The sequence below is a fragment of the Malania oleifera genome, chromosome 13 (genome assembly GCF_029873635.1).
Source record: "Malania oleifera isolate guangnan ecotype guangnan chromosome 13, ASM2987363v1, whole genome shotgun sequence".
Classification (NCBI taxonomy): Eukaryota; Viridiplantae; Streptophyta; class Magnoliopsida; order Santalales; family Ximeniaceae; genus Malania; species Malania oleifera.
In genome coordinates, this window is record NC_080429.1 from 59,626,617 (window position 1) to 59,649,381 (window position 22,765).

The following is a 22,765-nucleotide window of genomic DNA, read 5'->3' on the forward strand; positions in this document are numbered from 1 at the left end:
TTTATAATAAGAGGAGAATGTAGAGACCCAAAGAATTATAGTAATTAAATAATAAATAAAATAGAGAAACAGAGAAATTTTTAAAAGGAATTTATAAGGTCTCGTCGACAAACATAGGGCGCTCGTCGATGAGCATCCTTCATGGGTTTCTCGACGGGGACATTCATCTTGTCGATGACAAGTTACCGAGAGGGCGTTTTCAGGGCCTAAATCTCTTCGATAAGGAGTAGGTGTTCGTCGACAAGACTACAACTTGGACTCGTTGACGAGGTGACGTGGCTCGTCAACGAGGCCATGTAGACAGCATTTTATATATCACCCTAAAATGGATTTTTTACGAGAAATTCATTTTATAATTCTTCTCTCTCTCTCTCTCTCTCTCTCTCTCTCTCTCTCTCTCTAAAATGGTTTCTCTAACTTCTCTCTAAGATTTCGGCTCTGTCTCTCTCCAGTTTGACGATTAAAAGCTACCACAGTGATCCTGGAGAGATTCTCTACAACATAGTCGAAGCAGAATGTTGATTTGAGAAGTTTGTGAATCATCCCAAAACCAGAGTAAGTAGATTATGTGAGCATTTTCAGTATTACCAGTATTAATTGGGGCCAGATTTTGTATTCTATGAGAATATACTAGTATTTTGTGGAATAAATTTGGGGTGTCATATTTTTAGAAATAAGGTGTTTTGGGCCCCTATAGTCATGAGTTAAGGACCCCAACAAGTATCTGTTCGGGAGCTTAGGTAAATTATAATTCAAGAAATTATGAATAAGCAATCTCAAGAAATATGAGTGTATTGATTTAATGGAATATATATATATATATATATATATATATATATATATATATATATATATATGCAGGTTTTTGGAGTTGGTACACCAAGGGTGCGAGAGTTGAGTCTAGGCCAGCCTCCTAGTCAGATAGGTAAGGAAAATATGTTATGTTAGGAATTTTAGATAGTTTACCAGAAAGTTATGCATATATCAGTTTAATATTCAGTTTTTCCAGAATATTATTATTATAGTAGGAAACGCAAATTTTAGAGCATGAGAATCTAATTACTTAATCGTGTGGCATGAGTTCATAACAGTTTAGTATAGTATTTATATAGTTTTTCAGAATAACATGGTTTACAGAGTTTTTGCATAGAAACATGTTTTACTAGATTTTACAAAATTATGAATTACAGCGTATATACAGATATATTTTACATACAAGTATTATGTAGACAGATATATTTTGCAAACAGATATTTATCAGTCAAATATTTTACAGATATTATACAGACAAACATTTTACAATATATTAACAAAAAATATCAATATGCAGTTTTCAGAAAATATGATTTATAGTATTCTTCAGAATGTCAGGACTTCAGAACCATAACACTAAGTTATTCAGTTAGATATTCAGATTATGCAGATCGATTTAAAGATGTTATGGTTATTACAAAATAATGGTAAAAACAGTAAGATAATTATAAGTATCAGTACTAAATAGTATCAAATCCTGAGAAAATATTCAGTCAGATTCAAATAGCAGAGCAAGGTACCGTTGCTATTTTCATATTAGAGTGCAACCACATATCTCAAATAGTATGTGGATTCCATCAACCGTATCTATGGAGAGATTGCAGTCTCCCCAGTGTTTTGGGTTGAGGAGGTTGATTTGACGAGGTAGAGGCTAGTTATTGTGCCCGGAGAGATTGCAGTGGGTCAAATTGGTGATTGGTAGAATTTTAGATTGACTTACTTGGGGGGCAAACCAGAGTTAAGTTCCGCATACGAGTCGCACAATTCTGTCATAAGGGGTTAAATCATGACATTTAGTTCCTAGGGTATTATCACAATTATTTCTATATACACAAATTTACAGTACAACAACAGATTTATTATTATATTAGAATTAGGTGTAACTAGAAAACTCAGATATATAGTTGTATTTTAAACTATAATGAATGTAATATGTACGGTATACTAGACTAGCAGTTTTACAGTTCCAATATTGTATCTGTATATTAAATGTGTAACTTAGTTGCCACATACTAGTGATAGAATATTTTATCTTACTCGGCGTTTTACAGATATTATATAGACAAATATTTTAGAGTATATTAACAAAAAATATCAATATGCAGTTTTCAGAAAATATGATTTATAGTATTCTTCAGAATGTCAGGACTTCAGAACCATAACACTAAGTTATTCAGTTAGATATTCAGATTATGCATATTGATTTAAAGATGTTATGGTTATTACAAAATCATGGTAAAAATAGTAAGATAATTATAAGTATCAGTACTAAATAGTATCAAATCCCGAGAAAATATTCAATCAGATTCAAATAGCAGAGCAAGGTACCGTTGCTATTTTCATATCAGAGTGCAACCACATATCTCAAATAGTATGTGGATTCCGTCAATCGTGTCTATGGAGAGATTGCAGTCTCCCCAATGTTTTGGGTTGAGGAGGTCAATTTGACGAGGCAGAGACTAGTTATTGTGCCCAAAAAGATTACAGTGGATCAGATTGGTGATTGGTAGAGTTTCAAATTGACTTACTTGGTGGGCAAACCAGAGTTAAGTTTCGTATACGGGTCGCACAACCCTGTCGTAAGGGGTTAAATCATGACATTCAATTCCTAGGGTATTATCACAGTTGTTTCTATATACACGAATTTACAGTACAACGGTAGATTTATTATAATACTAAAATTATGTGTAACTAGAAAACTTAGATATATAGTTGTATTTTAAACTATAATAAATGTAATCTGTACGATATACTAGACTAGCAGTTTTACAGTTCCAATATTGTATCTATATATTAAATGTGTAACTTAATTGCCACATACTAGTGATAGCATATTTCATCTTACTCGGCGTTGTCTCATCCTAGTGACTTAACATTTTTCAAGCAATTCAGCGAGGTGAGCAGATTAGGCTCGCATGTAAAAAGGTTCTTACACTACCCTTTTTGAAGGGTAAGTGCTTCCTGGGTGTTGGTTGTTTGGGTAGATTCCAGGAGTTTTGATGGATGTCACTGGGAGTTTTGTAATGTATATTTTGGGACTTCTAGATTTCTGATATTGTAAATATAGTTTACAATTTTATGTTTACCGCTGCTTAGGAATGTAATGTGTACAGAATTTCCTCAGTGCTCCCTTAGGGTATGAAATGTTTTTAGCAGATAATAGAGAAAGATTTACTATATATTTTATATATTAAGTGGGAAAAAAATGGCATAAAAAATTAGATCATTACAAAGATGAAAAGAAACATGTGCCAGAAATTTGGAGCAAAAATGAGCATGTTGTGCAAGTGGCAATGATAATGGTGTTCAAAATGTAGGGAGTTTCTAGCTCGAGAAACCAACATGATGAAAGTATCACTACACGAAACCAAAAGCACTATCAAGCCACCGCTCAGGTATGGATTTGAAGGTATGGTGTCTTTTGCTCTCATTACTATTTGCAAGGATCTACACTACTTTTCAAGAGGTGGTGCAAAACCAGGAGAAATGTAGATGAATGGGTGCTATGATGGAGGAAATTGAGTCATTTCATAAGAATCAAATGTGGTATCTGATGGAACTTCCAAAAGGGAAGAAAGACAATATGTTGCAAGTGGGTGTATAGGGAAGAAGAAATCGGTATCAAAAAAGAAAGGAGAGAAGTTCAAAACTCTATTAGTAGCAAAGGGATACAAAAAAAAAAAAAATTGATTGATTATGATGAAATTCTCTCCCCTATAGTCAGACACACTTGATGTAGGACTGGTATGGTCAGCCTAGTCCTACGATCAACTCTCAAGCAAGCATGTACACGTGAACATTTTGATTCAAGAATTCAATCAACCAAATAGAAGCATCTTAAATTATGCAACGATTCATATGTTATAAGAGTATTGAAAAAAAATATATTATTTTATCGATAAATTAAGCCACAAGTGTTCCTTTATCAAGGAATCAAGTTTTTACGCGAAAAAATGCTATTTTAAAATTTCAAGAATGCAAGTTTTAATTTAACAACTTAATATTTTCACAATTAATATTAGCAAAGGACAATATTAAAAATTAAGAATTCAAGTGAGATCCAAGTGGACTCCTCTAATATGGGATTCTACACTTCAAGCAATGACTCACACAATCAAGGATTCAAAAAAAAGTAACATGTACCATTGGATTATTTGACATTGATCAACACAAACTTAGACCACACTAGAAGTCCTTCAATCAAGCTTTGAAATACAAATTATGTGCACAATCAAGTAAAGATTAAACAATATATTCATTTCTTAATAAATAAATAGTTTATAAACTCAAATCCACCCATTTAATAAGTCATAATTATCTATTAAACACCTATTTTAAAAATAAACTTAATTTTTTTTATTAAAAAAACACTTACAAAATAAAACCACCTAAAAGTGAACTGCCCAAAGGCCAAAGGACCCAAAACCCAAAAAAAGGTAAACAAATCACCGATGAGTATCCGACCCAATCCAACCAACCCGTTTATAACAATTTAAATTCGAATTAACCCATTCATAAACAAGTTACCTTCCAAACTCAAACTGATTTAATTATCACTCATCAAATTCTGACCCATTTTATCACCCCTAAACATGGTAAACCACCAATCCTACAAAGTCGGCCCCTCTCTTAGCTGGGTCAACCCCAAAGAAAAGAATGAAGAATGAAAATGAAAATAGTTCTGCTATGGAGCTTGGGGCTTTAGAATCAAATCAAATACTCTATTCCAGAGTTACACATTCACATTTTGGGAGATATGAAACGTTTGAGCTTGTCGGTCTTAAACCATGCTTCTGGGAACAACAAAGATATTATCCTAAAAAGGTCCGATAACAAAGTGAGTTTGTATAAGAAACATCTCAATTGCATCATCTTTTGACTATTTCAATGTATTATATATATAAAGCTGATAATTTTAAAATCCTACAAATCCAATGTATTGCAATTGGATTTTACATCTTCCACGGTAACCCCAAATGGTTTTGCAAATCATCCCCGTCATTTCCTGCATCAGCAAATCTCCAAAATATAATTTGCAAAACATACGCCAATTCTTGCTCTAGATATACACTAATGACTAATGGCATCGACATTTTCAAGCACTGAAAAATAGTATCAAATTCAAGCTGATAAAAAGCAATTGACAAATGGCTTCAGCATTTTCAAGCACTAAAAATAGTTCAAGGCGATGCCAAAGACGAACGACACCATAATTTACAGTGGGGATTGGAGCAGGTAAAGAACACTTCAGGGCTTCTTGGGTAGAACTACAATCCCAAATGAAGCTCCCATTACTAAATAAGTTCTCGATCTTTTCCCGAAATATTTCCCTAATTAATGCGAGGGCAATAAAATTAACATTAGTTTAGCAGGATCAATCAGAAACCAAACAGATGAAAATTATATGACCATTAATGTTTCATGTTCACAAAGAACATGAAGGAGTTGCAAAATCCACTATTGTTTGGCAATTGAGAAAACAAACATTACTCCAAAGGATTGGTTAATTCAAGCAACACTGGAAGCCCTAATTTCTTTGTAAAACATCTTATTACATGCAATGACTTTGGAGCCAAACTTGAATTCGGACTTCTACAAAGAGCATTATTCATATCTCCGTTCTTAAGCAATCATCAGGCATCCATAAAGAGTACTAATCGATATGCCGCATAGTTGAAGGAACATGGCCTCCTCTATTATCCAAAAAACATTAGTTGAAAACGGTAAGAAATAAATGCGCATCATAACAACAAAACATTAAAAACGTTGCCAAGTAAAACATGACGCGCTTTCTCAAAACTTATAATCAGCAGCATATTACCCTCTGTCAAAAACTCCATAAAAGATTGTATATCTCCTTTCACATATACTTATTTTTATTTGACCATCAATGGCAGTATGAATAAACAGAACCTTGAAAAGGTGAGGAAAACAATGAAAGAAAACTGAAAGATATACAGGAAAAAAATAAAAACTATATATTGCAAAATTGAGAACAAATTATGGGAAAAATACTTGAGAGGGTTTTGCCTCAGAGGTAGTGACAATCACATATCATCATGATTTTTTCTGATAATACGTGCATATAAATGCATCATTGGCAACCCAACACATCGAACTGTCTTTAGGCTCCAAAGGAAAAAAGATCAAACTCTAGTAAATATGGTTAACCATACCTTAAGAGAAATATAACACTACAAACAATAAGAAAACTGAAACGAAAGCAAATATTTGCTTCCAATTTAAAAAAAAAAAAAAGGCTTTGTACAACTGCAACAACAATTGAATAATAGCTGAGGATAAAATTTTTTGCTCTCACTATAAGAATTGTATCATAAAAATCTGACAAATTCTACTCTAAGAGAAGTGCATCCCCAGCAACTATTTAATTTGTTGAGAATTCCACTTACGAGCTTGTCTCACATTGGAAAACTAGAACGGATGATGGTGGTTATATACATGGTTGGACCCAAAACTCAATAGTCTTAAACTTTTGGGTCAAGTTGGTGTTTACCCATGTGTATCAAGTCCATCTATGGGCTCCTCCGATCCTAACAAGTGGTATCAGAGTTCGGCTATGTAATGTGGACCGCTAAATTTGAGATAGAAAAATTCACTGAAAAAATTGACTTTAGTTTATGGAGGATTAAGATGCGTATCATCCTGATACAGCAGGAGCTTGAGGAGGCTCTTTCTTGAAGAAAAGAAGGGGACTTCAACTTCACAAAAGGGGAAACCAAGTTTACCCTCCACCGACAAAGTGAAGCCCGAAATCCTCCAAAAGGTACATAATGTCATTATCTTATCTCTAAGAGACAAAATGCTTAGGGAAGTTGCCAATGAGGATACGGCAACTAAAATTTGGTCAAAACTAGAAAGTTTGTACATGACAAAATCCCTAGCAAACAAGACTCCATAAGAAGACTAGATTCTATACCTTTAGAATGACCCCTAGAACATCTATTGATGAACATTTAGATGAATTAAATAAAATTCTTTTGGATTTTACTTAAATTGATATTAGTATAGATGAAGAAGACCAGACAATTCTTTTATTGAGTTATGTTGATTCCACATATGAATCTTAAAGAAACTATGATGTATAGGAGAAAGAAGCTGACTTTATAAGATGTGCAAGTAGTTTTGCACTCTAGGGAATTGCACACTAAGTTTGAGTCTAAATCAAGGTCAAGGGAAGGGTTAAATGTGAGAGGTAGGTTTGAAAAGAGGGACAAGAAAAGAAAAGGCAAGAGGTCTAAATCAAAGTCTAAAAACAAAGTACTAAAGTATTTTGTCTGTCACAAGGAAGGGAATTTTAAGAAGGACTACCCTAAAAGGAAAAAGATTGTCAATGCCACCACCTTTGAATTAAAGCATAAAGCAATTGTAGTTTTAGATGGGTATGATAGTGCAAAAGTGTTGAACATCTCTGAGAAAAATTCGGGAAAAGAATGAATATTAGATTCAGGATGTTCCTTCCATATGTGTCCATTGAAAACTAGTTTGAGTCCTTTAAATGCTTAGAAGGAGGTCATGTTGTCCTAGGAAACAATAAGTCATGTAAAATTGGGATAGTGAGGCTTTTAATGCATGATGGGATTGAAAGAATGCTAAGAGATGTGAGATACATACTTGAGCTAAAGAGAAACTTGATTTCTCTTGGTAGCTTAGATACGTTTAAGTCTGAAAGAGGTAGCCTGAGAGTATGTAGAGGTTCATTGGTAGTGATGAAAAGGGTATTAAAGAATGGGCTATACACCTTGGTAGGAAAGACAATGATTGGTGAGGCTTCACCTATCAATCACGGGGTAGAAAATCAGGTTTCCTTGTGGCATAAGAGGCTAGGACATGTTAGCCAACAGGGCCTAAAGGAGCTAGAGAAACAGAGGCTATTTGGGGATAGGAAACTTGAGGAATTGTCATTCCGAGGAGTGTCTTGGGTAAGTCTACTAGGGTTAGCTTTAAGAAGTCCACTCACACCACAAAATAGACTCTTGATTACATACATTCAGACTTGTGAGGGCTTACTATAGTTAGTTCTCATGGTAGTTTTAGGTATTTTCTATCAATTACAAATGACTTTTCTAGAAAAGTATAGGTTTATATTCTAAAACATAAAAGTGATACTTTTGAAAAGTTTAAAGAATGAAAAACCTTAATTGAAACTCAAGTTGGCAGAAAAGTTAAAACACTAAGAATAGAGAATGGATTGGAATATTTGTTAAATGAATTTTCTGAATTTTGTAAAACTGAGGGCATAACTAGACATAGGACTGTTAGAAATACTCCCCAACAAAATGGATTAACTGAAAGGATGAATAGGACTATTCTTGAAAGGGTAAGATGCATGTTAGCCACTTCAGGTCTACCCAAGACCTTTTGGGCAAAGGCTGTGACCATAGCTGTATAACTTATTAATAGGTGTCCTTCCTCAGCTCTAAATTTTAAAATCCCTCAAGAAATCTGGTCGGGTAAGCCTGCTAATTATCAGGGTTTAAAAATTTTTGGGTGCATAACTTATGTCAACATTAGAATTGACAAATTAGAGCCTAGGGCTATTAAATGCATTTTTGTGAGATACCCAAAAGGGGTGAAGTTAAAGGCAATAAGCTTTAGGTTGCAGAACTTGAAAAATAAAAATGTATTATTAGTAGGAATATAGTTTTTAATGAAACTGAAATGGAGGGAAAACCAGAAAATTCGAATGACATTGTTAGGCACTCTGATACTAGTATACAGCTTGAGGTGGAGTAACCCTCCACTTCTCATAGCCATTTAGAAACAAATGCTGCAGATTCTGAGGAGCAAAACTCAGAAACAAAAACCTTTGAATTAAGTAAAACTTACCTTCTAGCACGAGACAGAGAGAGGAGGGTCATAAGACCTCCTCAAAGGTATGTGGAAGCTGATATGACAAATTTTGCTCTTCCTGTTGCTGAAACAGAAATTGAGGTGGAGCCTAAGACTTTTAGAGAGACCATGGATGGTAAAGAGGCTAAAAAATGGATTTTTGCAATGCAAGAAAAAATAAAGTCCCTAAAAAAGAATAAGACATGGGTGATGGTACCTAAACCGGAAAAACAGAAACTCATAGGATTCAAGTGGATTTTTAAGAGAAAAGAGGGAATCCTTAGAGTTGAACTACCTAGGTATAAAGCTAGATTAGTGGTTAAGGGATTTACACAAAGGGAAGGGGTAGATTATAAAAAAATATTTTCCCTTGTTGTGAGGCATAGTTCAATTAGAATTCTATTATCTTTTGTTACTATACATGACTTGTATTTGGAATAACTTAATGTTAAAACTGCTTTTGCATGGTACTTTAGAAGAAACAGTTTATATGCAACCTCTCGAGGATTTGATACAGAAATGAATAAAAATCATATATGTTTATTAAAGAAATCTTTATATGGGCTGAAACAATCACCTAGACAATGGTATAAAAGATTTGGTTCTTACATGATTCAAAATGTTTTTTGTAGAAGCAGTTATGATGACTGTATTTATTATAAATCATGTGATAAATGTCATATATATTTGCTATTACATGTTGATGCCATGTTGGTTGCTTGTGAAGACTTGGATATGTTAAACCAAGTTAAGTGCATGCTTAAATTTGAATTTGAAATGAAAGACTTAAGACATGTTAAAAGAATACTTGGTATGGAAATAACTAGAGAAAGGAATAAAAAACTTCTCTACTTGTCTCAAAAGTCTTATATTTCAAAGGTGTTAAAAAGATTTAGAATAAGTGATGTTAAATCTACTTCTGTACCTGTTACATATGTTAAATTGCCTAGAAAACAATGTCCTGAAATTGAAAATGAGACTGTTTATGAATAGAATACCTTATGCTAGTATGGTTGGTAGTGTAATATATGCTATGGTTTGTTCTAGACCTAATCTATCTTAGTTGTAAGTCAAGTGAGTAGATTTATGAGCAAACCTAGAAAACCACATTGGCATGCTTTGAAACAAATTTTTAAATACTTATTTGTAAAAAAACAGCAATGATTAATATTTGAAAAAAGGGATATGCGTAAAATGGACACGTGGATACCCGGTGCGTAATCCAAAAAAAAAAAAAAAAAAGATATGCATTGTGAAATAGGGTTAAAAGGATATGTAGATTCTGACTATGCTAGAAATCTAGATATCAGAAAGTCTTTGTCTAGTATGATTTTTTTTTTTAGGTAGTACTATTAGTTGGAAATCACACATGCAGTCTATGGTAGCCTTGTCTACCATGGAGGCTGAATATATTGCCATGATTGAAGCCTTTAAGGAGGCTATATAGATAAAAGGACTGTGTCTACAATTAGGAATGTATAGTGGAACCATTATAATTTATTGTGACAATCAAAACACTATTCATTTGGTTAGGAATCATGTTTATCATGATAGGTCCAAGCATATAGATATTATGCGGCATTTTGTGAGGGATATTATTTCTAGTTGTGAAATAGAAGGAAGGAAAATTCCAACAAAGGATAGTCCTTGTAATATGATGACTAAAACAGTACCTAAATCCAAATTTGAGCATTGTTCAAATTTGATTAACCTTGGAAGTTGCTAGTGTTTGTTTTGCAAGAACCGCCATAGGAGATGCTAAGGAGGTGCAAGGGTCACAAGCTTACCAAGGTGGAGAATTGTTGGAGTGTCGAGCTTGAGGAAGTAAAAAAAATCTGAGCTGTCCATTTGACTAGAAATCCAACGACTACTGTACATTTTTAGTTTCAGGGGGCATTGTTGTAATTTATTTTTAAATTAGAAACAGCAGGGCCGTGAGTTTCTTTTCAACAGAACAGATTTTGGCTTCACCTGCAAGAGCGACAGTAGCAACCCGAGAGAGAGCCTTCAGCCGTGTGAGAGAGAGGGGTTTCTTCAGCAGCCGCGCGAGGGAGGGTCTCTTCAGCAGGTGTTTCCTTGCGGCCAGAGCTGGTTCGCACCTAGGTAAGCTGAGATAGGGAGGACAGATCTAGGTTTTGGGAGGGTTTCTTTCAGGGAAATCAGGAAGGAAAATAGGAAGAAGCCTAAGGTTCTTCGCAGGTGCGAAGAGGGGTTTTCTTGGGCCGTTCTTGAGCTGAAAATGTATAGCAGCCGTTGGATCTATAATCAAATGGACAGCTCAAATTTTTTTTCCTTCTTCAAGTTTGACACTCCAACAATTCTCCACCTTGGCAAGCTTGTGACTCTTGCACCTCCTTAACATCTCCTATGTCGATTCCTACAAAACAAACACTAGCAACTTCCAAGGTTAACCAAGTTTAAATAATGTTCAAACTTAAATTTAAGTACTACTTTAATCATCATATTAGAAGGATTTTCCTCTGTTGAAATTTTCCTTACTTTTATTTCACCACTAGAAATAATCTCTCACAAAATGCAGACTAAAATCTATATGGTTGGACCTATCATGATAAACATGATTGTTAGCCAAATGAATAGTGCTTTGATTGTCACAATAAATTATAACGGTTCCACTTTACATTCCTAACTTTAGACAGAGTCTTTTTATCCATATAACCTCCTTAAAGGCTTCAGTCATGACAATATATTCAGCTTTTATGGTAGACAAGGCTACCACCGACTGCATGTGTGATTTCCAACTAATAGCACTACCTAAAAAAGAAAAGACCATACCAGACAAAGACTTCCTGGTATTAGAGCTGACGATTCGTAACTCTGAGTGAGCGACATCATAAAAAAGTCAAAACGTGAAACTAATTCTCCTGACGTGCTAACAGTTCGAGAACCAAATGTGTGATCGAGACCAATAAGGATCATCTAGGTTCGAAAATAAATCCGAATAGAGTTAAGACGTGAAAGGTAGGATTAATTTGGAGGCACATGGAATGCAATTTGAGGCACATAAGACGCCAGTAGTAAGACCCACTTAAGTAACTGTTGAGGAATTGAGCTTACTCCCATAAAAGAAATCATTTGCGTTCAAGGGGAAGCGGTTAGAACTCACAAATGAGGGGAAAATTGTTAAGAATTCCACTTGTGAGCTTGTCCCACATTGAAAAATTAAAGCGGATGATGGGTGCTTATATACATGGTTGGACCCAAAACCTCATAGATTTAAACTTTTAGATCAAGTTGGTGTTCACCCATGTGCATCAAGCCCATCCACGGACTCCTCCGATCCTAACACAATTGTTCATAAATGATAAAAGATTGTTAATTAAAGAATCCATATAAAACATAACTAAGACAAAATTCGTTAAATTTTAAAAAGCACGCACACAAACAGATTCAAAAAATAGACCAACCCAAGGAAACCATTTAGAACAAAGATGATTAAGAGGCATCAGACTAATATGTTATGTTTATGCATCAAAGAGATTCCAAAGACATGATCATCATACTCAAATGTGAGTGCTGATGTCCCTGTCTGTTTATCATCACTTGCACAAATAAATCAACCAATACACTTTTCATCAAAAAAATAAAGTGGGCCTAGCAGCCAAATCCTCAACACTCGACTGTAAATGAGAAAACATTTTCTAAAAAGCATCCACAGATTTATGTTTTCTCATTAATCACAAGAATTTATTTAAGGCAACCAATGGAACTCAAATAATGCAAACAAGTAAAACGCACACTTCACATGAAAGGGAATTATGTTTATAATCATAGTGGGAAAATTGTAGAAAATAAAAAACATGAATTTAACTAAGAATTTTTTGTACGCCCAAAAACAACAAAAGCTTACGTGTGAACTAAAAAAGACCATCATCCGAGAGATCCCCAACAAAAGAGACCTCTTGATCAATTGGAGTACTAGTGCCCTATCATCTTATCATTCCCTAGCAATATCTCAACACTTGACACACTAGCTGTGAAACCATAAGGATTAAACAGCATATCCAAACAAGCAACATATGTAATCATAAAGGCTTAATAAACAATTGCAGATCCAACGGAAAAAAACTAAAATGTATTAATAATATTTCATCCTTAAGCTAAACTTGCTGTGTCGAAGGAAAAATAAATCAGAAACATCAAATATTGCATAAAAAAAAATCGGTTAATGCCATACAGCCTCAGATTCGATTCTTTTCATAGCGATTACTCAGAGTGTATTTAGAATCATCATTGGCCATGACACAAACAACTGTAAAGATTTAAAAAATAAAAAACAAAAAAACAAGAACAAAATGCTGTTTACAACTCAACTACTGAAATAATAAAATTCAAGTCCCCAACCAAACACCGTAAATCCTAATCGAAAATAAAGATACATATTCTAAACAATTGTGGAGGGCAAATAGACATTATAGGAATGAGAAAGGCAGCTCCTTGAACGACACAAATAAGGGTTCGTAAAATAAAGAAGCAAGAACAAGGGTTTAGCATATTAATTGAAAACAACAAAAATTTAGAAGACAAACAGCGCGAACAAAATGATGCAGAGAAGAACTGGTAAAGAACATCATTTGAAAGCAGAGTAAAGAGGTGTTTATGTTTCTCGGTGTAAGTCTTAGGGTTAGGGTTTACAGCAATTTATATATGAGAATCGAGGATCAAAACTAGGGCACAACTTGAGGTCCGGAGGCGCTAGGGACTTCGGGCTCCCGTTTTTCGTGGACGGTTCCCGTGCCATGGATGGCCAATGTTGAGATCATGACCGTTGATCTATAGATTAGGAAAGATAATTTGCAATAACGCCCCTGTAGATAATGCATATTTTTTACTTTCGCTCTTTCTTTCATTTTCTTTCTTTTTCTTTTTTTAATGAAAAAAGACATAATCTTCATTGGACACCTCCACCCCCATAACGCCATAAGTGAGGGCATTAAAATATTTTTACGCAAGATAAGACCAAAGCGAAGAAGGACACTAAGAAAATATTTATTTACACTGAATGAATTTTAAACAAAATATGTTAACTTTAAAGGCTACATGAGTTTAATTATATTGTTTTGACAATAACTCATTAGTGGGTTTAGGTGAACTTGTCTCTGCATAATTAGTTATAGTAAGTCATACTCAAATATAAAGATTAAGTAAATTCTTAATAGGTTAGACATCATCAAAAAGAGGAAGAATGTTAGTTTTGTTCACGATCACGGTCTTATGTGTTTTGATGATATTAACCTGCATATGGTTTCTAGTATTTTCCATCTTTGCAGATCATGTTTAGTATATATCCAGTGACAATTACATGAAATACTAAAATCAAAGGTAAAGATTGAAAGTTTAGTGTTGTATTATATGTAATAGGGTGTGTTTGAGGTAGTTTATGTTGTAACACTTGCGTTTTGTTTCTTGCATGATTTCTGAGCAAGAATTGAGTAATTGCATATGCATACTAGGACACACGAGTAAATAGGATTTTACCTAAAGTCACAAACTCAACTTTAATAGTTTTCAAAGTTAAAATCAAAGAGTTTATCAAAAGAATCCTAAACTCAAAATATGTTTTCAAAGGGACAGATTTTTAACATCTTCATTTTAAGAACATTTTTATACTTAATCCCGGTTGTACCAAAACAAGTTTATGTCCTAAGCACTCAAGAAAGTCAAGTATATTTTCATAAAGGACATACTAAGCATATAAGATATCGAAACGGTTTTTTAAAAGTGTTTTTATTAACAAGATATCTTATATTTAAAGAGAAACTCATTTGAACAAGTATTAAACTTTATTAGACTTAATATATTTCATATACTTTTGTCCAAGAATGTTTTAAGTCATCAAAAGGCTTTTTGACAAGAAAAAACCGAACAATCGTCGTTTAACGTATTGCAGCCTCGAGTCCTAAACATTTTTTGGTATTTGGGGCATAACTTTTGTTACAAAAGTCCAAATATGATGATCTTGATGTCTATGAAAAGTTAAGAAAAAATTCCACAACTTTTATGTTGATGTCTTTTTCTGATTTATAGTAATTGTTGACGTATGCAGGAAACCGTCGATGGTGTCAGAGAGCCTAGAAAAATCGTTGACGATTTGGGACAGTGACAGAACACCAACGGGCAAAAAATGACTAGTTTTCAAAATAGTTTTTTAATAAAACCCCACAACGGCCATAAAACGGCTAGTGGCCCATTTTTGCCTATAAATACAAGTTCTTAGGCTTGTTTAAATATGCTTTTGATTATTATTACAAGCATTTAGTGAAAAACATCTTTGAATTCAAAACCTAACACTTTGCATTTAGTTCATATTCACAAGTGCTCATTGTTGGCCTAATTGGACTTTTCAATCTTATTTTTGATGATAACAAATTGAAGGATGCTTTAACATGTGTTGTTGAGTGGTTTTATTTCAGCTCTAAGTATAAGGACACTCACGGTTAATCATGGAAGCAAGCTGGAAACCAATGTTAATCAAGTGAAAGCTTCTAAGAATATTGAAATAATGAACAACAAATGAAGAGCTTAAAAAGCCAAGTAGATCTTGAAGTCAAAAGTGAACCTCAAAAGACTGCAAGATTTAGTGATTAAGGAGATCATGCTTAGAAGGATATTTGTAAGTACTTCAAGCCAATACTATCTAGATATGTGAAACTCTTTAAGATACAAAAACTTAGAGACCAACACTTGACAAACTTTTGAAAATGTTTTTGAAGAGTTACAATTAAGTTTTTCAAGTAAACTAGTTTTTAAAGAAATCAACACTAGAAAATATTTAAAAAAAATGACTGCCCAGCCGACTGACTCAATACCCAGTCGACTGACCATATTTGAATATGGTTTAGTCAGCCAACTGACAGGAAAACTTTAGTAAAGTTAACTGTCCAGCCGACTGACTCAATGAACTAAAAACGCCTAGCCGACTGACACTACCCAGCTAACTAACTATTTTAAACGTGGTTCAGTCAGCCAACTGACAATTTATTTGAATTAATTTTTGAAAGTCAGAATGGTGTCAGCCACTTGTCCAGTTGACTGACTAGTGCAAAAATTGACCCAGTCGAGTGAGTTAGCCAATTGACTTCGCGGAGAATTTTCAAATTTCAAATTAACGGGAAGATTTTCAAAATTAATTCCTTAATTTAATATCTTTTGAAAAATTACTTAAATGTTTCATGTTAAATGAGGAAACTTTTCTTTGAAAAAGTCTATAAATACCTTCATTATTAAATGAAAAATATACCGAAGCAATACACGATTTCTACGTTAAAGTTCTCCAAAAAGATCATTCTTGCTCACACCTTTTTGCTAAGGAAAATTCTACAAAAAATCTGGATTGAAAAACAAGGGTTTTGTTTTGAGTTGCATCTAGAATCCTTTTAAAAACCACTGGTGACTTCTAAGCCCTAAGTTTCACATTTTCTATTTAGTTTTGATTTTGAAGTACGATTTGGAATTTAACTTGTATAAGTTGCTCTATTTTTTGAGAGTGTTTTTGTACGCAGATCCATTTCTTTTTACTTGATCTTTGACGGTTCAAGACATTGTTGAATCTTTGGACCAATTATAGGTTGTTGCTTGGAGAGGTTTCTCTTCCTGAAAAAGAGGGTGATTATTGTAAGGTTTTTGTTCCACCCGGAAGGAACAAGGTATAGTGAAATCCTTAGGGGGTTGACCTAAGGCGAAGACGTAGGTTGGGGTAAGCCAAACCTCGTAAAAGTTGTGGTGTCACTCTCTTTCCCTTGCTCTCTTTTAAATTTCAGCAAAGACATAAACTACATGGATGTTGTAATTCTTTCAATTATAAAAATAACGGACATTGGAAATTAAATAAATCTACACTTAATTTGTTCTTGGGCTTGCGAAAACCGAAAGAGAGTACGATGGTTAATTGATAGTTTGCAGAAACCGTAAGGAAGTACTTTGATTGGTTAACAATCCAAAACCTATTAGTTGAAAGTCTATTTAAATTCTGATCTTGAAAAAGAGTTTGGTTGATATTTTAATTTTCAATTCAAGAGCCAACTACAGGACTTGCATTTTCATATAACAGTGTTGCTGAATATTGTAAATAAAAAATTGACTACTTGTGCTGTGGCTGTTTTGCTTGAATAGTAAATTTATTAGTTGTGTTTGTTATGATTGTGGATTAAATAGAAGAAGTTGGTGCTTATCAATAATAACAAAAGAAGCCTTTAAAAGATTATAAAAAGTCGAGCAATTTTAAAAAGGCTCTAAGGATTATTTAAATCACCAAATTCAACCCCCCTATTAGGATTATACCTTAAGTTTTACTCATCTCTTTTGCTCACTTATCTTGTATGATTCATTCATTGAGAGATTAAGTTTGAGGTTTGCTTTATATTTGATATTTGCTCAATCAAGGAGCATTTTCATTCTAATCATCTTCTTCTTATAAGGTTCTTTGTGAAGCATTGTGAAGGTTCATGGTGAACTGCTTGGTGAAGACTTTTGGCAAGCACAGTAGGGATTTGATCCCGAGTTGTAAGGCTTGCTCTGCCGGTGAAGGATTATTTTAGTGGATTGTGGAATTCTTAGCTTGGTGCTAAGGCATGGACATAGACTTGGTGCTGAACCAAGTAAAAATACAAGTGTTGTTCTTTCTCTACCTTTACCTTTTTATTTTATGTCTTGTGCTTGAATTTACATTTTTATCTATTGTGATATAATTGCTTGCAATCTTGCCAAGAGTTTTTATTTTGTAGAGAAAGTCGTTAAAACGCGAAAGAGTCCATTCACCCCCCACCTTTGGACTCTATATACTCCCGGGTGGGACGACTAACAAAATCAATTTATTAAATAAGTTTTTAATTAAAAGGTTGTTTTGTATCATTGTCAAAAATTATAAAAATAAAAATTAGAAATAGAAACTAAAAAAATCCAAAACCTGCAACAAGTTTGGTTAATATTTATAACACTAATATAAATTTAAAAAGCTAATTAAAAATTATTCAATTTTGTCTTTAAATAAAATAATATTATAAAATATGATTAAAATAATTAAAATTTAAAAATAATATATATTAAAAACAACTATAAAAACAATTTATTATAATTATTTTACATAAAATTATTACACATTCAATTTTTTTTTTCATTTTTGTCTTTAAATAAAATAATATTATAAAAATATGATTAAAATAATGAATTTTAAAAATAATATATATTAAAAATACTATAACATGAATAGATTCAATGACAGTTAAAGTTCTTTTATTGAAAACCCTATATGCTTAGCTATTTAATGCATATCCTAGGAAAATATTTTCATCAGATTTTGAGTCAAACTTTCCTAGATGTTCATTATCTCTAAGCACAAAACATTTACAACCAAACAAATGAAAATAGGAAATATTAGGCTTATGGTTGTTCCATAATTCATAAAGGGTTTTATTAATTGATGGTCTAATCAACACCCTATTCATAACATAGCATGCAGTATTAATGGCCTCGGCCCAAAAATATTTAAGTAAGTTATGCTCATTCAACATAGTTCTACCCATTTCTTGCAGTGACCTATTCTTTCTTTCTATTACACCATTTTGTTGAGGTGTCCTAGGTGCAGAGAAGTTATGTGATATGCCCTCTAAGTCACAATATTTTTCTATGCTTCCATTTTTTATTTTCGTGCTTCTATCACTTCTTATGTGAGTTATTTTATATCCCTTTTCATTTTGGATTCTCCTACAAAGTTTGGTGAACTGTTCACATGATTCATTTTTATGTGCAAGAAACAACATCTATGTGAATCTAGAAAAGTCATCCATGATTACAAAGACATAAGATTCACCACCAAGACTTTGCATAGAATTAGGTCCAAACAAATCTAGGCGAAACATCTCTAAAGGTTTAGTAGTAGATATGAATTTCTTTTTCTTAAAACTAGATTTTGTTTGCTTACCCATTTGACATGCATCATAGATTTTATCCTTTACAAAAGATATCTTAGGCAAGCCTTTAACTAATTCTTTTCTAATAAGTTTAGACAATAAATCCATGCTAGCATGTTCTAAACGCCTATGCTATAATGAACTAGCTTCATTTATAGCAGAAAAACATGTTACTTGTTGTGAAGCTAAATTATCAAGAGAGGTAGTATAAACATTTTCATGTCTATTAGCAGTAAAAAGCACTTTGTGATCTGTTTTATTTTCTACTATGTATTTGTCATTTTCAAAAGATACTTTATATCTTATGTCACACAACTGACTTATGCTAAGTAGATTATGTTTCAGTCCATCAACCAACAAAACATTATCAATAGTAAGAGAGGAATCCTTACCAACCTTACCTACCCCGATGATACGTCCTTTGACATTGTCCCTAAATATTACATAGCCTCCATCCTTGGGAACAATTGATGTGAATTTGCTCTTGTCTCCGGTTATGTGTTGTGAGCACCCACTATCCAAGTGCCATCTGTCCTTAGAGGAGAACGACCTTAGGCATACCTGCAAAACAAGCTAAGTGACTGATGCTGGTGCCCAAATTTTGTTGGGTCAACGAGGGTTAGTGGCAAGATCTCCTTTAACTACCCATACCTTCCTAATTCTAGTATGCTTATTCCTAAGTGGACAATCAAATTGAATATGACCAATCTATTTACATTTAAAACATTTTAATCTACACTTAGGCTCTTTAGGAGGAATATGAGATTTTGACTCACGTGTAAAGTGTTCTAAATAAAGATTGGGTCGCTTAACATCTTCAACACCATTAAAACCAAAACCCTCTTTACTTAAGGAGTTTCTTTAGGCACCAAGTAATTTTTCAAAGTTGTCTTTGCCCTTAGTGAATTTAAAGATGATTTTGGAGCTATCCTCCAATTTCCTCTCAAGCTCAACAATAGTAACATATTTTTTTTAAAATAGAGGCATGAGAGGTTTTTGCCATATTAAATAATTTTGACAAATTTTCACATTTTTTTTTCAAATTATTATTTTCTTTGGTCATTTTGCCTAATAATTTTGAAACACGAATATATTCAAATTAAAATTCTGTAAATGTAGGCATGCAGTCAGAATCACAATCATCAGATGAACAATAAGAAGATACTGAACTAGAAGACAATACCTTATCCTCGTGTGCCATCAAGTACAGATTAACGACCTCCGTGTCACTATGATCTGAATCTGAGTCACTGCTGCTGAATTTGTCCCATGAAGTCCCAGCCTTCATGGCTTTCTTCTTTTTCTTAACCTCATTTTTCAACAGTGGGTAGTCGGGTTTGATGTGCCCCACCTTGTTGTAGTTATAGCACGTTGGAGCATTTGATTTTTCTTTTTTTTTTTTTCGCTGGACTCTCCCTTCTCATTAGTTGACTCTCTATATTTTTTATGCGGCCTCCTGTTCTTTTTGAAGAACCTACTGAATTTTTTGGTTAGCATAGCCATTTCATCATCAGTATCAGATTCACTACATTCACTAGATGTGTTAGTGGAAGCTTTCAATGCAGTAACTTTCTTAGCCCTATTATGCTCATTAAGTCTCTCGTTTATGCTCAATTCATATGTGATCAGGGAACCTATCAATTCATCTAAGGTCATGGCCTTAAGATCTCTACCCTAAACAATGGTCGTTGCCTTGGCTTCCCAAATAGGAGGTAAGCCTTTAAGGATATTCCTAATTATCTCATATGTGGGATAGGTCTTTCCTAATGCATGCAGTGAGTTTATGACGTGTGTGAATCTAGTGTACATGCTCTGAATGGACTCACCTACATTCATCCTAAATGCCTCATACTCACTGGTCAACATATCTATCCTACTATCCTTCACGTCTCTAGTACCCTCATATGTAATTTCTAACTTATCCCATATTTCTCTTGCAGTAGAACATGCCGTAATCCTGTTAAACTCATTTACATCAAGACTACAATATAAAATATTCATGGTAGTGGCATTAAGACTAACATCTTTCATATCATCATCATCATCATATTCATTCTCAGTATTAGGAACCCTAACTGCACCCTCAGTTTTCATAGGGATATAGTTTCCCTTAGAGACAATCCTCCACACCTTCCAATTAGTATTCTAAAGGTAGATGTGCATCCTATGTTTCCAGAAGGTGTAATTAACACCACTGAAAACAAGAGGTCGTGTGGAAGATGGGGAAAAAGGTCATGAAGCTATGAGCCATAAGTGATCTTTTAGCAAAATAACAACTAGTCTATGCTACGAGGCTCTGATACCAATTGTTAGCTTTACCGTGATCCTAAGAGGGGGGGTGAATTGGTATTTTTAAACTTTAAGCCATAGGTTAATCTCCTAACACCAGCATATTCACAACCCTATGGACAATCTGGTGCAAGCAATGTAAACGTATACTAGAAAGTAAATAAATCAATTTTATCAATTACACATGCACTAGAAAGCAGTAAAGAAAAGTGATACGCAAGAATATTATCGAGATTCAGCCAATTGCCTATGTCCCCGCCTTGGCAAACAAGCACAAGGGTTACCACTATAACTTGCTCACTTAAACGGGTGGAGCAGCACCTATACAAACCAGGTCAATTAGCACAGGGCTGACCTTAACCTTTACACCAATCCTTACCAAACTAGACTAATGCCCCCTCGGGCCATGCCTGGAAACACTCAGATTTTACAATCAAATGGTACAACAGAGAAGTTCTTTAACGTAAAGAAGATTTGTACCCAAATGCGTTCAATCACGTACACCACACATGGTTTAATACGTAAGCTCAGTGTGGTTTAAATAGTTCAACTCTTAAATGTATTTTCTATTAGTGTAATAAGTACGTGAGAGTGTCAACAATCAATCTTTGTATTTCAAGATGTTCTTAATTAAGGTGCTCAAACAAAGATATCACTCAAGTTTCAAATATTCCAAGGTGCAGAATATATCAATCACGTGAATAGTGTATATGCTTGGTTTGCAAGATATATGTAATCTTTGTATTCAACAAAATGATATATATTTGAATAAATATTGCAAAAAAGATTAATATCACAAACACAAATATCTTTTCACAAATATATCAATGTAAACCTCACAAGATATTTGAGTAAGTTTTGAAATTATTTTTGCAACCAAAAACAAATACAAACTTCCTAAGATATTGCAATATGAATGTAATACTCAGAAGCTTAGACAAGTCTTCTTATGATAGGCTTATGAGCAAAGTCCCGTAAGAACACTTAAGTTATGCTTTTGTAAAAAATCGATTCAATCTCACAATAATGAGTGAGCAAACCTTTTTGTATAAACACTTAAAACACTTACAGAGGATTTAGGAACTTGAGAAGGTAAGCTAGAGTGCTTTTTAGAAAGAATATGGGCAGTAGACAGTATTTTGCATGAGAGAGAATTTTTGAATTTTTGTTTTCTTAATCAAGTTCCTAATTTTCCCAAATGAAAGGGTATATATAGACACCCCAATAATTATAACCGTTGGGGACAAGATTGAGATAATTAGAAAAGATTAATGATATTTTAACCCTGTTTGAAAAATTTAACCATGGTAAAAAATTCATAGCAACCCGAGAGGCTCGGTGACCAGAACCATTTCGATCGAACGAAGTTCATATGGGTCGGTCGACCAGGCATATTTTGAACTTGGGACTCAGTCGACCGAATGTACATGCTCGAGACAATTTTTCAGTTTTACCGAGGTTCGGTCGACCATGTTATTTTGAACTGGGCAATTCGGTCGACCGGACAGTTGGAATTTCTCCCAAGGACCCTCGGTCGACCAGAAATTTGAAATGCAATTTGGGCTCGGTTGACCAAGTGGTCAAAATGTTGACCTCGGAGGTTTCGGTTGACCGGGGGGTTTGAACTATATTGGTTCGGTCGACCGGGCTGAGGTCAAAATGTTGAC

At 33.9% G+C, this 22,765-nt stretch overlaps 3 non-coding genes across 3 annotated transcripts; all 3 read right to left on the reverse strand.

The window, feature by feature from the left end:
* Positions 1–6,060: 6,060 nt before the first annotated feature.
* Positions 6,061–6,136, reverse strand: LOC131147059 (small nucleolar RNA snoR122). Its single transcript, XR_009134589.1, has one exon. It is a non-coding gene; the product is annotated as a small nucleolar RNA snoR122 (small nucleolar RNA).
* A 6,230-nt stretch (positions 6,137–12,366) lies between these two features.
* On the reverse strand, positions 12,367–12,451 carry LOC131147048 (small nucleolar RNA R44/J54/Z268 family). Its single transcript, XR_009134578.1, has one exon. It is a non-coding gene; the product is annotated as a small nucleolar RNA R44/J54/Z268 family (small nucleolar RNA).
* A 623-nt stretch (positions 12,452–13,074) lies between these two features.
* LOC131147045 (small nucleolar RNA Z267) lies at positions 13,075–13,144 on the reverse strand. The gene has a single exon (XR_009134575.1). It is a non-coding gene; the product is annotated as a small nucleolar RNA Z267 (small nucleolar RNA).
* Positions 13,145–22,765: the final 9,621 nt, after the last annotated feature.